General features: G+C 37.2%; 2 non-coding genes across 2 annotated transcripts; both read right to left on the bottom strand.

The window, feature by feature from the left end:
* Nucleotides 1–4,201: 4,201 nt before the first annotated feature.
* Nucleotides 4,202–4,283, bottom strand: trnas-gcu (transfer RNA serine (anticodon GCU)). Its single transcript has one exon. It is a non-coding gene; the product is annotated as a tRNA-Ser (tRNA).
* A 614-nt stretch (nucleotides 4,284–4,897) lies between these two features.
* Nucleotides 4,898–4,979, bottom strand: trnal-uag (transfer RNA leucine (anticodon UAG)). Its single transcript has one exon. It is a non-coding gene; the product is annotated as a tRNA-Leu (tRNA).
* Between the last annotated feature and the right edge of the window lie 11,073 nt (nucleotides 4,980–16,052).

The raw sequence follows: 16,052 nt of genomic DNA, 5'->3' as shown, positions 1-16,052 counted from the left end.
GACAAGCAGCTGATTTGATTTATTTTTATTTTATGTTTGTTTGTTTGTTTCTCAGCATGAGATTTAATGTGTTCATCATGTGTGTCTTTGCAGGGTGTTTAATATATTTTTGAGAATTACAGGATACCTGAAAGTATGTATAACTAAGAATAAGAACTGTGGAAAATAAAAACAGTTTCCATCACACAATCAGGAAATAAATAAGCTCTACTGAAATAGTGCCCCATAATCAATTCTTGAGGTAGATGAGCTACAACAGCTAAAGACCACATCGGGTTTCATTCCTGTTCACCAAGAACAGAAATCTAAGACTACAGTAACAACCCTGTAAATGACATAAATCATACTAAAATATTTTTTTAAAATCCATAATCCTTACTGCAAATATCACAGAAACTACTTGAAGCCTCATAATATTCACCAAGCTATACTGGAGCAACAGTACAGTTTCCAGCAAAGAAGCTACAATCCTGTAAACTTGACCTATACTGAAACCTCCACCTGACACTAAAGCAAGCTTGTTCTACAAGAATTGATTTTGATCTTCATGTCCACTGAGATTAATGATATATTTGGCCCAATGGCAAGAGCTGCTTGCTTGGTTCACACTTAGCGTCTGCATTCCAAAAAAGGTTCAAATCCCACAGGAGCCCTCGCTTTATTGTTAACTTGACTTTGTGTAACCGAGTTCCTTTTACTTGGACCCCAGTCCATATGAACAAGAAGGTCATACAGTTACAGAGTACAGTGAACCTCCATTGGCACACAACAAGCTAGATAGGGACAACCTGGCTCGTTGGTCTAGGGGTATGATTCTTGCTTTGGGTGCGAGAGGTCCTGGGTTCAAATCCTGGATGAACCCTGGTTTTACATGGAATAGAGTGGTTGGGATAAAACTAATGGAAACTTGCACTGCTGGCTTGGTTCTCGCTTGGAAGTTTGTTTCTCCAGAGGTCCAAGAAGGTTCAAATCCCACTGTAATTACCTCTGAAAATTAAAGCTCCAACCTGGAGCCTATCTCTGGAATACAGGGAACAGGGTGGAGAATGTCACACTTTGTGGAGACATGAACCTCTGAAATATTAATATAATAGAGTACAGAAAGACCTCAGAATATTGTCATTTTACTAACACCATTCATCATGTTCACTGTTATATTCATGTGTCTGTGGCTTTCATTAGGTAAGTTAACATTGATCTTTTCAGAAAGGAGATAATAAATTAATAATTAATTAGCCTGTGTGATGTTAAGAAAAAAATAGAATATGAGTTATATAACTCAAAACTAAAAAATTATGTTCTCTTCTCTATAACAGGTGACTCCATGGCAGATTTATTAGAACCACTTTTCACTCATAAAGTTGTAGATGAAGGTGATGATGTTACTCTGTCCTGCAGCAACAAAGACAGTGGTTCAGTAAACAGCCTACAACGGTACAAACAACATCCAAAATCTAAACCTGAGTTCCTTTTTTTCATCACTCCATGTGGAGGTAAATCCCTATGCCACCACGTCTGTCTGCTAAAGTTGATGATAAAACTAAACAAGTGGATCTGATCATCTCCTCTGCTGCTTTTAATGTTTGATAATATACAATTAGAAGGTAATTTATTCATAATCACACTCTCTGGTATCACCCAGATGAGGATGGGTTCACATTTGAGTCTTCCTCATATCGTCTCACAGAGTTTTTTCTTGCCGCTGTTGCCTCAGAGTTGCTCATTAGGGGTAAAGTTAATTTTCAACTTTGTAATTTCTATTCTGAATTTCTGTATTTCTGTAAAGCTGCTTTGAGACAATGTCCATTGTTAAAAGTGCTGTACAAATAAAAATGAAGTGAACTGAATTGAATTGAACTGAATTTAATTACCTTTTGGTTATAGACATAGCAAATTTACTTATGAGAGATTTTGTTTAAATCTGGATCAGTTTCCTATGATTTTCCACAGCAAATTATCATAATTATTTATAAATGTACAAATAATTTAAAAACCACACAAACAGATAAAGGCTTATAGTATTGTATAGATGATGAATCTTGAAATACAACACCAGCCATAATGACTCTAGATTTCTGTCACTGACACTGTGTGAAGTGATCTGTACAAAATAACACTAAAACTGCATCACTTCCTGGGTGTGTCCTTCTAGAGACGTGTAAAGTTCAGCACATACAGCACTATTATACAGAATCCTCACAGAGCTGTGTTCAGAAATGGATCAACTATACAACTTACTGTACATAGTGAGATACATACCACTGATTCTCACTCTAGTTACAGGTCATTCATTTTCATCAGTTTATCAATAGTTTTAACTATCACAATCATATTTAATCAGTTAATTAATTACATTAATTAATAACCATGTTTTTTTGGCGACGCTACCCATGCACTTGGAGGGTTGTGGGGCTGTGGTCAAGGGAGGCCTGCCAGGTCGGGAAAGAGAGACACTCTGGCAGGCGGTCGCAATGGTTGTACCACGCATGCTTCCATTACCAGACGTGATTCAAGATCCAAACCCAGGAAAGGTTTGAAAGGCTTAGGCTCTTGTTGACAAGGTTTGCTGATATGAACTTGCATCCCAGTCTGTTGCAATCAATTCAATTCAATTCAATTTTATTTGTATAGCGCTTTTAACAAAGAGCATTGTCTCAAAGCAGCTTTACATGAGAAACCACATAAGAAAACAACAAACATATGAACAGACAAACAGACAAACAGTCCTAGATGTTATCCCAAGTGAGCAAGCCTGAGGTGACTGAGGCGACTGTGGCAAGGAAAAACTCCCTTAGATGGTATGAGGAAGAAACCTTGAGAGGAACCAGACTCAAAAGGGAACCCATCCTCATTTGGGTGACAATTGTGTGATGTAGATACAGCATGTGTATAGTGTTATGTGAATCAATAAGGAGGTTATTGTCCATGGCACTGCTTGAATATCCCAATCCTCACAAGCAGAACCCGGCTGGAGCTGGTCCATCTCCGGATGCCACTGGAGCCGGCACAGTCTCTGGATGCCTCGGGATGGGTAGAAGAAAGGAAACAATGGAACAGCATTAGCGTAGCTGCTGTTCATAATATTAGCAGTACTAGCTGAATGTGCATTTAATCAGATGTACTGGAGTGCAAGGTTATGGGAAGTGTTAGATGTATGCCTGGCTAAAGAGATAAGTCTTTAGTCTACATTTAAACTGGGAGACTGTGTCTGAGCCCCGAACACAGTCAGGAAGACTATTCCAGAGTTTTGGAGCTAAATACGAAAACGCTCTACCTCCTTTTGTGGACTTTGATATTCTGGGAACTACTAGCAGTCCAGAATTTTGTGATCTTAAAGAGCGTGGTGGATTGTAATGTGTTAGAAGACTGGATAGATAGGTGGGAGCTAAACCATTTAGAGCCTTGTATGTGAGTAGAGCTAGTTTATAGTCAATTCTAAACTTAACAGGTAGCCAGTGCAGGGATGATAATATTGGGGTTATATGATCATATTTTCTTGATCTGGTAAGAACTCTGGCGGCTGCATTCTGGACTAACTGTAGCTTGTTTATTGAAGATGCAGGACAACCACCTAGTAATGCATTACAGTAGTCCAGTCTGGAGGTCATGAATGCATGAACTAGCTTTTCTGCATCAGATACAGATAAAATGTTCCTAAGCTTGGCAATATTTCTAAGATGGAAGAAGGCTGTTTTTGTGATATTGTAAATATGGTTTTCAAAGGATAAGTTGCTGTCTAATATTACACCCAGGTCTTTCACTGTTGAGCTAGTAGTAACAGTGCATCCTTCTAGGTGCAAGCTGAATTGTGAGAGCTTCTGTGTACTAGTTTTTGGGCCAATAAGTAATATCTCCGTTTTGTCAGAATTTAATAATAGGAAATTATCGGTCATCCGATCTCTAATATCTTTAACACACTCAGTTAATCTAGACCAATTACATATTTCATCTGGTTTTGATGAGATATATAAAGGTGCACGATCTGTGCCGCTGTCTTCGGGACTGTGCACTGCATTGATCTGCATGGATCTCCAGTGGCAACCCATCAGCCTTACAGCATCTGTGTCCAACCAACATGGAAATACAGCCCACGGTTGCGAAACACCTAGACCCAGGGTTAGCTTTTCTCGATCCCCTCTAGCACTCCGAAGCATTCCGTGTGCAAGAGTTGTGGTAAAGAGGAGGTTAAAGGGCACACAAGCGACGAGGATGGGATTCGAACCCACGCGTGCAGAGCACAATGGATTAGCAGTCCATCGCCTTAACCTCTCGGCCACCTCGTCAGGTGCAGGTGGGCACCCACGACCAAATGTCCACAGAGACCGCAACAATTCCGTAGAGGCGCGCCATAACTCAACGCGTTTAAACAAGCCTGTTCCCAAAGCAACTGGAGCCCATCCCACGTGCATTAGCAGTCTGTTTCCTTAACCTCTTGGCATCCTAGGTCACCCACATGACCTTACACCTCAGTGCACCTGGCACTTGCACTCCATTGCCCAAACCTCTTGGCCACCACTTCTTATGTCGATTTTTTATTCTTGGTTGAATTGTTGTTTTGTTGGTAGCTCGTAACCATGGTAAGGGCACGACTGATGCGGCTCACACACGCGGAAAACGTGTTTTGCATACCGTTCTGTGGTTGTTTGGACTTGCTGTTTGAAAAAGCGAGGTGTGAAACGAAGCAGCCAGCGTTGACACCAGTTGCCGAAACCTGGGAGCTATTTCAGCACCTGGGTCTGGGGGCTCCGGTACCATGTGAGCTCGTTTTTTTTTTTTGCAGTCAGGCAGCCAGCTAACGGCAACTCTTAAGCACATTTGCAGAAGGCACAGGAGCCACAACCACTGTAAAGCCTTTGTGGTGCCAGAGCCCACAACCGCTGCCTTGAAAAGGCTCAGATGGCAGCGGTGGGATTTGAACACACGCCTCTGAAGAGACTGGAGCCTAAATCCAGCGCCTTAGACCACTCGGCCACGCTACCCAAGGGCTCAGTACTTATAGACCTCTGTGGAGAGCACACTGACATACTGTCTGGGTGTGTGGTACACAGGCTGCACAGATGAGGACAGACAAACTGTGCAGAGGGTGAAAAACAGCTCAAAAAATCATCGGCTGCCCTCTGCCCTCCCTGGATGACATGTCCAGGTCCTGCTGCCTCAGCAAAATCAAGGCCATCACAGGAGACTCCTCACATCCTGCTCATCACTTGTTTGACCTGTTGCCATCTGGGAGGCGCTTCAGGTCAACAAAGTCTCACACCACCAGACTTACAAACAGCTTCTTCCCCTGGGCCATTCGGACTGCAAACAATCACTGAACACACACACACACACATTCTACCTAATAAAATGTGCAATTCCACTGTGCACTTTAATCTGTCTGTGAATTGAGTACAAGTTATAACTTAATATTGGCTTTGCACAAATTAGATTTCAAGCAAATATATAATTGGGAACATTTTGTTGCAGCTTTATGAATGTTCTGCTTATATTACAGTAGCCCTTTAAAAAAGGGTACAAGTATGCATATGTATGAAAGGAGAGTCCATAACCTGAGGTACTGAGATATTGAGAAGGGTTCAGTATTTATATTAACATATTTTTACATATGTTTCTTTATTGACATGCACAACCAATTATTACAACATTATTACAACAATACTAATTCTAACAAAGTCCTGAATATGTACAATATGGCTATATTTGTGGACACCTAACCATCACACCAGTATGTGGGCATTCTCCAAACTGCTGCACAATTGTATAGGATGTTTTTATATTCTTACAAAAACATGTTCCAGCTCAATGAAGATGTTTATTACAAGTTTGGTGTGGAATAAAATGAGTTACCTGCACACAGCCCTGAACTCAAACCCACTCAACACTTTTGGGATGAATTAGAATTCTGACTGCACCCCAAGCCACACATGCCTGATGTTTTAGGGCTGTATGGACACATGGACATACAGTATCTCACAAAAGTGAGTACACCCCTCACAGTTTTGTAAATATTTTATTATATCTTTTCATGTGACAACACTGAAGAAACGACACTCTGCTCCAATGTAAAGTAGTGAGTGTACAGCCTGTATAACAGTGTAAATTTGCTGTCCCCTCAAAATAACTCAACACACAGCCATTAATGTCTAAACCGTTGGCAACAAAAGTGAATACACCCCTAAGTGGAAATGTCCAAATTGGGCCCAAAGTGTCAATATTTTGTGTGGCCACCATTATTTTCCAGCTTTGCCTTAACCCTCTTGGGCATGGAGTTCACCAGAGCTACAGGTTGCCATATATTTACGAAAATGTGAGGGGTGTACTCACTTTTGTGAGATACTGTATATTGCCACTTACTGAACAATTATCTAATTTTTAATATTATTAGTGTATATTTTGCAACAAGTTTGAAGTAATATCTAAATAATGCTAGTCTAAGTAGATTGATTGATAATGTTAAATTGCCCCTAGGTGTGAATGGGTGAGCAAATGGCTGTGTGTGTGTGTGTGTGTGTGTGTGAAAGAGAGAGAGAGAGAGAGAGAGAGAGAGCGAGAGAGAAACAATTATTTTTTTCAATTATATTTCTGCACATATATAAATTTGGTAAGTTAAAAAACAATTTTTTTGGTGTTAAGGTTTTTCTCTTCAGTGAACACAAGATGGCGCAGTCACTTATCTTAATGTTGGTCTAGAACTTGAGCACCACACAACCTGCTCACATTCTCTGAGACATAGAGTATACTTGTTCTTCTATCATACATACTGCTGATATAATATCCTAACCCCTGCCCTGGTTACTCTTAGTGCCTAAGCTAATTTCAGAGATATCATTCTGATTAAACAACACAACTGTCCACTTAACACTAAACTGTCATAAGAATAAATTCTCATCTAATGTCATTTCTTTGGCACCTGCTGTGTCAGAAACATTAAAAACTAGAAACTTATATGTGAATGTGCCTTTATTCTTCTTTCTCTTCTTCTGATGCTATTGCGAGTACAGGAAAGTTTTATTTTTCAGATTTAACTGTTAGAGCTGAGAAATAAGGGATTAATTCAACCTTAATTACCAAGGGAAACTACTAATTTCTTCCTCATTCTAAAATAAATCATATTCTCTTCCACTTAGTGTTTCTAACATTAATCTGCCTGCTGGTGTTTACACAAACTTTCTCTAATTTAGAGATATCACTAACATATGTGAAATAACATAAATACATTAATTTCCTACTTTCAGTATGTGTTTACTTAAATGTCCTCTGGACAGGTTCCCCATATGAGGCTGAATGTAAAGCCAGGATGTTTCAGTAAGAATCAACAATCTGACAACAACATTGGTGACACTGTCATGTGATGCTGTGGGGTGGAGCAATTTTGAAGCTTTATGGTGTTAACATATTAGATTACAGAAAGATCTCCACTATTTTCACTGAGCTAAGACCAGTCATCATGTTCACTGTTATATTCATGTATCTGTGGCTTTCACTAGGTGAGTTAACATTGACTTTTTGTTATTGCAGAAATATTAACTATATTATATTAAATATTAGTCTGTGTGGTGATGCAGTGTGAAAATGCAGAGTGTGGGTCTGACTTAAGTATTTCCTGTTGATTATTTAAAGGTTAAAACATTATGATCTCTTCTCTATGACAGGTGACTCCATGGCAGATTCAGTAAAGCCACTTCTCACTCATAAAGCTGTAGATGAAGGTGATGATGTTACTCTGTCCTGCAAATACAAATCAAGCATTACTACAGGAAACTACCTGCAGTGGTACAGGCAATATCCAAAATCTAAACCTGAGTTCCTTCTTTATATTGCTCAAAGTGGAACTCATAAGTCTGAACCTCCCCCAAGAATGTCTGTTAATGTTGATGATGAACAAGTGGATCTGAACATCTCCTCTGCTGCTGTATCAGACTCTGCTCTATACTACTGTGCTCTGCAGCCCACAGTGACAGGAAATCCAGCTGCACTGTACAAAAACTTTCACACAGTTTTGTTATATTGAAAGCAGTTCTACTGATGATTTTGAGCTGCTATTTACATGCCATTTTGGGCGAATTCTTTGTAAAGAGTTCATATATATATTACAATTTGACAAATGTTGGATTATTAGGAGACAGGAAATTCATTGTTTTGCTATATCTATAATCTTTCTTGGGAAAACTGGGAATGAGGAAGAAATGTAAGAAAAACAGAAAAGCCTGAGGAAGCCCATGGGGATACAGCGAGCCATTGAATAGTCATGATGTCTGGTCTGACAGCTCCACAGTCCCTGAAAAGTAGAAATTAGGTGAATCTTTGGCATCCATTAATGGTATAATATTTGCTTTAGAGAGGGATTATTTATATAACTTTTAAGAGTAGCTTTAACTTGTTTTGGTATTCAATCTTCTTGGGTATTTCTTCAGATACTGTGATCACTGTGATGACTTACATCTTAGGTTAAGTAACATCTTCAGGCTTGTTGATGATAATATAGTGTTGGATATCATCAGCAAAATGATGAGTCTATATCTAGAGAGAAGAAGAAAGAGGCTTATAGACATGTGAAAGCAACAAACTATGGATTAAAAATACATGATTGTTCATTTCAGGAAGATCCAAAGTGATTACAGTTTTTATGGTGCATCACATAAGATCTTATCTGGGCCAGAAAATCCCAGATGTGTTTCAATTTCCTGTACAGACAGGAGAGCAAACACCTAGAAGATAATAAACACTAGAAACATCATCAGAGTCTATCTAACCACCATTGAGGATCCTTTCCAGAAAATATACAAGTATAAAGCCAACAATCTTGTGGATGTTGCCTCCCACCCTTCTACCAGACACTTTACTCAGACAGTCAGGTTCAGTAACGTGTATATGTTTAACCTATTTAACTATTGTTTGTTATAGCTGTAATTAATTTCTGCATAACAAGTGATAATACACACAAATATGACCATCACTGATTTGCTTCAGATTAACTACTGGAAAAAAAATACTGGGAAAAGTATTATAAGTAGTATGTAGGTTAAGTGTACAGTCTTTTGAATGTACTTTGATTTGCTAAAATGGCAACATTTCAAGAATATTTCAGGTAAATATAAATTATAAGTACACTCATTCAGTGACCTCTTTGTTAAGATCAAGTTTGCTGTAGATCCGGAGTCTATCCCAGGAATACTGGCCATGAGACAAGAATCCACCATGGATGGGATTCCTACCAATCACATTTAAGCACAGTAAATCATGTTTTGCTTGTCTGGTTGCCAGGTATGCAGCTTAACATAAATGCATTATTTGCATTAAGCAGACATGTTATGTGATGACAGAGAGCATTGATATCAGAGATATTATGTGACGATGGCTGGGTGAGTTTGTGCAATGGGGCAAAAGGTGCTTAGGGTTTACAGCTGGTATTATTGATATTAGTGGAGAAATAAGATGTCCAGGTGCTGTTTAGAGCAGTTCTGTATCTAAGCAGGTGCTCAGTGTAAGCTATGGAGTGTACAGCTAGGCCAGTTTTCCTATATAGAATCTCAAGAGTTCATCCAATCACTTACATTTTCTGAAGCTCAAGAGTGAACCAGTGAGAGGTGCAGGAAGAGGGAACCAGGCTTATCTTGGTAGAAACATGTTCTTCTAAAGCTTGAGAAATGGCAAGGTTATAGATGGACAGAATCTCAGAGGTGTGGGAAAATCTAGCAGAGCCAAGAATAGAAAAAGCATAAATAGATAAAGAAACAATAGAAAAATCATAAATAGATAAAGAGAAAGATATTGGGTCAATCACTTGACCATGTCAGAGATACCCAGTTCAGCCCAGGGGAACAGATCAGGTCAAGTGTGTGATCATGAGAGTGGGTGGGTAAGTTTACATGTTGCATAAGGTTAAAGTTTTCCAGTATTGACATAAGTTCCTCAGTTTTAGCAGAATCAGTGTCTACATGGATACTGAAGTCATCAAGTTGTATTACTGGTAAAGATCTTGTGCAAGCAAGAGTAATTAGTTCACTTAGTTGGTCAATGAATTAGAATTATAAGGAGAGGTGTTGGACCAACCACGTTCAATGTCAGATACTCAAATGAGGTTATATTGTGGAAGGCAGCACTACATATTTTAAGTTTGTTGCAGTGAACAACAGCAAGCCCACCACCCTGACTTGAAGAGGCAAAAACAGACATATAATGTATTACAGTATTACAAATAAAAACCTTTACAAATATATGAAATGCAAAGTTTCATATCTTTTTGTCTGTGACCATTTATTTGCATCATCAGGTTTTTCTCCTTAATGAAAAGAAGATGGTGAACTCAGTTATCTTATAGAGAGCCAAATACTAGAGCACCATATAAACATTCTCACATTCTTTTCACATATTTTTCACAATAAACCCTCTGTAATATAGGCTCTAATTGTTTTTCTATCATACATACTGCACAAATATTATCTTAACCCCTGCCATGGTTCATCTCAGTAGCTAAGCTAATTTCAGATATACCAGTTCATATAAAACAACTGTCCACTTTAGACTAAACTGTCAGAAGAATAAATACTCATCTAATTTTAGATTTCTTTCTGATTATACCTCTAGTGCAGTTGTACTAATCATGTCATATGTACATTTTTCATATATAACTATCTCTAACCTTGTGTTGTTAGAGCCTTCCAGTCCACCTCACTCCTGAATGTAAAGCCACACACTCTTGACACTGTCATGTGATGCTGTGGGGTGGAGCTTCATGAACCTTTATGATGTTAACATATTATTGTGTAGAAAAACCTCAGAATATTTCATTCAGCTAAAACCATTCATCATGTTTACTGTAATATTTATGTTTCTGTGGCTTTCACTAGGTGAGTTTTGAATATTTATTTCAAATATATTATGCTGAAGTTTAGAAAAGTTTAGAAAAGGCAGAATATAAGTCTGAAAGTGGATCTGATCATCTCCTCTGCTGCTGTATCAGACTCTGCTCTATACTACTGTGCTCTGGTGTCCACAGTGACAGGAAATCCAGCTGTACTGTTTTGTTATACTGAAAGCAGTTCTGATGATAGTTTTGAATTTACATGCATAAATTTGGGGAATTCTGTTTCTCTTGTGATTTATAAAGAGTTTATTTTTGACACATGTTGGATTATTAGGAGAAAGCTCATTCATTTAGACACAAATATTTCACTAGCGATCCTCAGAGATCCCAAAAATCCCAGAAGTGTTTTTAATTTCCTGCAGAGACAGAAGAACACACACCTCCGTTCCATCATCATCACTACATTCAGATAAATATTGCTAGCATATGTGAATATGTGAAACTGAGTGTCAGAGCATTAGAACCTATAGCAGATTGAAAAAAAAAAACACTGGAAACATCAGGGTCTCTCTTTAACTTTTAATGAACAACACACAACATCTTTAATATTATTGTCAAGATCAGCAGATGTTTTTCCAAACCTCATTGAAATACCGAGTTTCCAGAGAAGCAGAAACCTTGGGTAAGTGCAAGAATAACAACTGTTTAAGATTGTGGGCTGACTGAATTATAGCGACAACCATAAAACCAGAATAACATAAAAGCTAGTCTCACCAAGGAGAGATAACATGGACACACGGACGCTGCCAAAGGAATGAATATAGCAAAAATATAATACACTAGGCTTTATTTAATATAACAAGCCTAACTGCCATAACATCAATCAATGGCTAAGGCTAAGCTAGCAAGAAACACAAGGAGTGACCCCTGCCCGCTAACCTAGTTTGTCTAGACATTTAAAAAAAAAATTACATGGTGGAATGTAGGTGCACACACGGAGTGCAAGCAACAAACAAACAAAGAAACAAACAAACACCAGAATAGCATGCTAACACTGAACCAAGAGTCTGAAACAATGTGGTGCATTTTAAACTGGTAGCTCCACCTCTTTTGGTTCTTTTTTGGGTTCTTGTCTTCTCAATGGTCAAGTGTGTCACCCAGTTAATGGTGATTGCCACAGAGTCCCACCTACATGAGGACAGTTAGAGACACATGAGCAGAAACAAAACCTAATAATTGGGAAATAAGGGAACAGAACATACATACAATCACAATGTCACATAATAATACCTATCTATGGTATTTGGTGGGGTTGTGGCCCCTAAAGTAGAGAAGGCTATTGATATATATATATTGACACAGAAAGATAATAGAGTTTGTTGGGCTGTGATAATGATCAGCACTGTCATGTGATACTGCAGGGTGGAGCTTCAAGAAGCTTTATGAAGATCCAGAGAGCAAAAGGAAAACAAAACCTCCTAAAAGCTAAACAAAATAACACAAAAAAGAGAAAGAAAAGATAACGAATCCATAAAGTGATATAATACACAAAATAAAAAAATTAAAAAAGAATAAAATGGTGTGTGTAGCTAACACAGGCTCCCGTGTTCCATACACAACAAAAGACAAGACATTAGGGAATTTAATTTCTTTACTGAAGCAGAGTGATGTCTAGATCAATAACAAAAAGAACTGTACATGTTACATGCATACTTTTATAAGGTTTTATAAAGTAATTGAAGTTGATTTTAAATAGTCAGAATGTAATAAATGAATATTAGCTATACAAAATTTAGCAATTACCATTTATCCATTTATCCAGTGGTATCCTGGCTAATCTGTCCTACTGAATAAATTTAGAAATTAACTTTGTTCTACATTAAAATCATCTATTGAGAGTAATTGAATGAAAATATTCAGAAAACAGCGCCAGTTTCTGTTGTTCCACAAGGAGGCAGAATAAAACAATAAACCCAGCCACTAATAAACATGTGCTGCTGTCACTCTGTAACCATGTCTCTATCAGGAAATGTTCAACAAACTCAACATTGTAGATTTTGTACATTTTTTCATTTTTTGCCTAATTAATTTATTTTTACATTAAAGATAAAGCTTTCAGATAAAAGCTGATAAATGAACACATTTAAGTGTAATGTTGTTAGTCACATAAATACACAAAAAGTAATTAATTGGTTAATTGATTTATTGATTGTCTAAACCACTTGATATTTGACTAAGAGTCCAAAAAGGAGTTAGAGACCCCTGGTATAATATGTAAAACCTTAATTATTAGATGAATGATAAATGTCTTGTTCCACATGTGAGACTGAATGTAATGTCAGGATGCAGTAAGTCAAGAATCTGTCAGTAAAACTGGTGACACTGTCATATGATGCTGAGGGGTGGAGCTTCATGAACCTCTGAAATGTTAATATAATAAAGTACAGAAAGACCTCAGAATATTGTCATTTTGCTAACACCATTCATCATGATCACTGTTATATTCATGTGTCTGTGGCTTTCATTAGGTAAGTTATCATTGACCTTCTCAGAAAGGAAGTGTTACATTAATGATTAATTAGCCTTTATGATGTTAAGAAAAAGTATAATATGAGTTATATAACTGAAAAATAAAAATGATTATGTTCTCTTCTCTATGACAGGTGACTCCATGGCAGATCCAATAGAGCCACGTTTCCCTCATAAAGTTGTAGATGAAGGTGATGATGTTACTCTGTCCTACAGCTACAAAGACTTCAGTGCTACAGTAAGAAGCCTACAATGGTACAAACAACATCCAAAATCTAAACCTGAGTTCCTTTTTTACATCTTACCGAGTGGAGATAAAACTGACCCTATGCCACCACGTCTGTCTGCTGAAGTTGATGATAAAACTAAACAAGTGGATCTGATCATCTCCTCTGCTGCTGTATCAGACTCTGCTCTATACTACTGTGCTCTGGTGCCCACAGTGACAGGAAATCCAGCTGCACTGTACAAAAACACTGGCACAGTTTTGTTATATTGAAGGTAGATAAACTGCTTAAACTCAATAATTTACATTCCATCAAATCAGGAACTCTGCTGGTTTTTGACTCTCACAATTTTCAAGTGAAATAAACTCACACAGCAGAATAAACTCATGAACAGGATATTATTATACATCAAATGTACATTAAATGATTGCTTAAATTGACTTTTGTTAGTTTTTTAAATGCATTATCATAGTAAATATTTACAGTGATTCATGACACATTTTTCAAAAATATACATAAAAATATATAAAAGTATAAACAACAAAAGGAGTTGTTTGTTCTCTGATATAACTGAGGATAGCTAGCTAGCAAGCTAACATTAGCTATGTCTGTTTATAACAGTAGCTTGCAGAGTCAAATGCTGCACTCATACAGTAGTTCAGAATTATCAGCTAACAAAAACACAAAACCTCTTGTTACCTATACAGCCTGAATACAAGTATAGCTTTTCTATTTCAATTTCTACTCGGAATAAAGTAGAAAAAACTTGGAAATGTACTTAGTTTTAAAAAGTTAGTATCAAAGGTTATAGTATTGTCAGATATTGTGTCATTTTTTGTTAGATTCTAGAGACACAGCCCTGATCTCTAACTCCAAAAGATATGTTTAAGAGGTGAAGTCAGATGCAGTGGGTTGATCAGCAACAGTGGAATAGTTCTGTGTTGTATTAGTGACTCAGTTCACTGTCACTGATACTGTGAAGTGATGATCTGTGTAAAATTATGCTCCAACAGCATCACTTCCTGGGTGTGGCCTTCTAGAGACGTGTAAAGTTCAGCACATACAGCACTATTATACAGAATCCTCACAGAGCTGTGTTCAGAAATGGATCAACTATACAACTTACTGTACATAGTGAGATACATACCACTGATTCTCACTCTAGTTACAGGTCATTTATTTTTCATCAGTTAATTGTTGGAATTAACTAACAATCATGTCATATAATATTCATTTATTTTTTCAATATTTTGGGTATTACACAAATACCAATTTTTTAATGTTTTGATATTTATATATCAAAATATATAAAATATATAAAATATAAAAATATAAAATATATTTATATATATTTTGAGATTTCTTTACTGATATTCTTTTATACAACAGGCAGTTTTGCAAATAAAATTGGACCAAAGGATGAAAACGCCACCATTTTCATGAAGGAAACAGACACTGTTACTCTGAACAGTTCATATGAAACATGCCGTGATTACGTTTTGCATTACTGGTACGAACAATATCCTAACAGCACACCGCAGTTTTTACTGTATAAAGGAGTGAGGCCAAGAGATGATGAAGAGCACAACCCCTCTGGCTCTCGATTCAATGCAGAAACATCCCCAGACTCTACTGAACTTACTATCAAAGATCTGCAGATCTCAGATTCTGCACTCTATCACTGTGCTCTTAGAGTAGACAATGAGAGACTGTACAAAAACCTATGAAATAATTTATATGAAGTTAAATGTTAAATATCAAAGATACTTCCTTTAGCAACTTATCAGTTAACCACAGACACAAAAGACATTTGTGGTAACATATGCAGCTGAAGAAAGAGAATAAAATAAAGAGGCACTGTGTCACTTGTTGCTGGTGTGTACTGTTTAAAATTTAATTCATTGTACTTTGCTGCAGTTTTTCCCATGATTCATTTAAATTAATTTTTATTCATTTATATGTATAAACACAAACTAAGATTTGTCATATATTCTAAGAAAAACAATATTGTACAATTTGTTTGTATAAATATCGGCAACACTTCACAACATTCAGAAATGTTTCAATCAAGAGGTGTAGTATAATCTAGGGAAGAAGATGAACATTTTCTAGGTTGTCATGAAGTAACATTGTCAATCTTGCAGAAAACCTTTCAGTGTGATGCAGTAATTACAACTAAAAAATTACATCTAAACACCCCTGGCATCACTCTGCCCCCTGGTGAGACATATTCTGATCAACAGTGTCAGCTGCAGGAAGTGTGGAGCTCCACAGGCTATGACAGTAAACTCCTTCAGCTTTATCTTTCAGCAGATTACCATCTCTATCATGCTGATCTTTAATCTTCTACTGTTAATGCTTCTTCTAGGTATGTTCATCCTATATTAGTTTTCAGATGTTTTCATATTTCATTCATTTGTTTATTTCTTTTCTCTTTTTTCCATAGGGAGCACATCAATGCAAGTGAATCTTATAACAGAAAAGCATGT

The sequence above is a fragment of the Hemibagrus wyckioides genome, unplaced genomic scaffold (assembly GCF_019097595.1).
Source record: "Hemibagrus wyckioides isolate EC202008001 unplaced genomic scaffold, SWU_Hwy_1.0 Contig5, whole genome shotgun sequence".
In the NCBI taxonomy this organism is placed as follows: domain Eukaryota; kingdom Metazoa; phylum Chordata; class Actinopteri; order Siluriformes; family Bagridae; genus Hemibagrus; species Hemibagrus wyckioides.
This window is presented reverse-complemented; position numbering and strand designations above follow the sequence as displayed.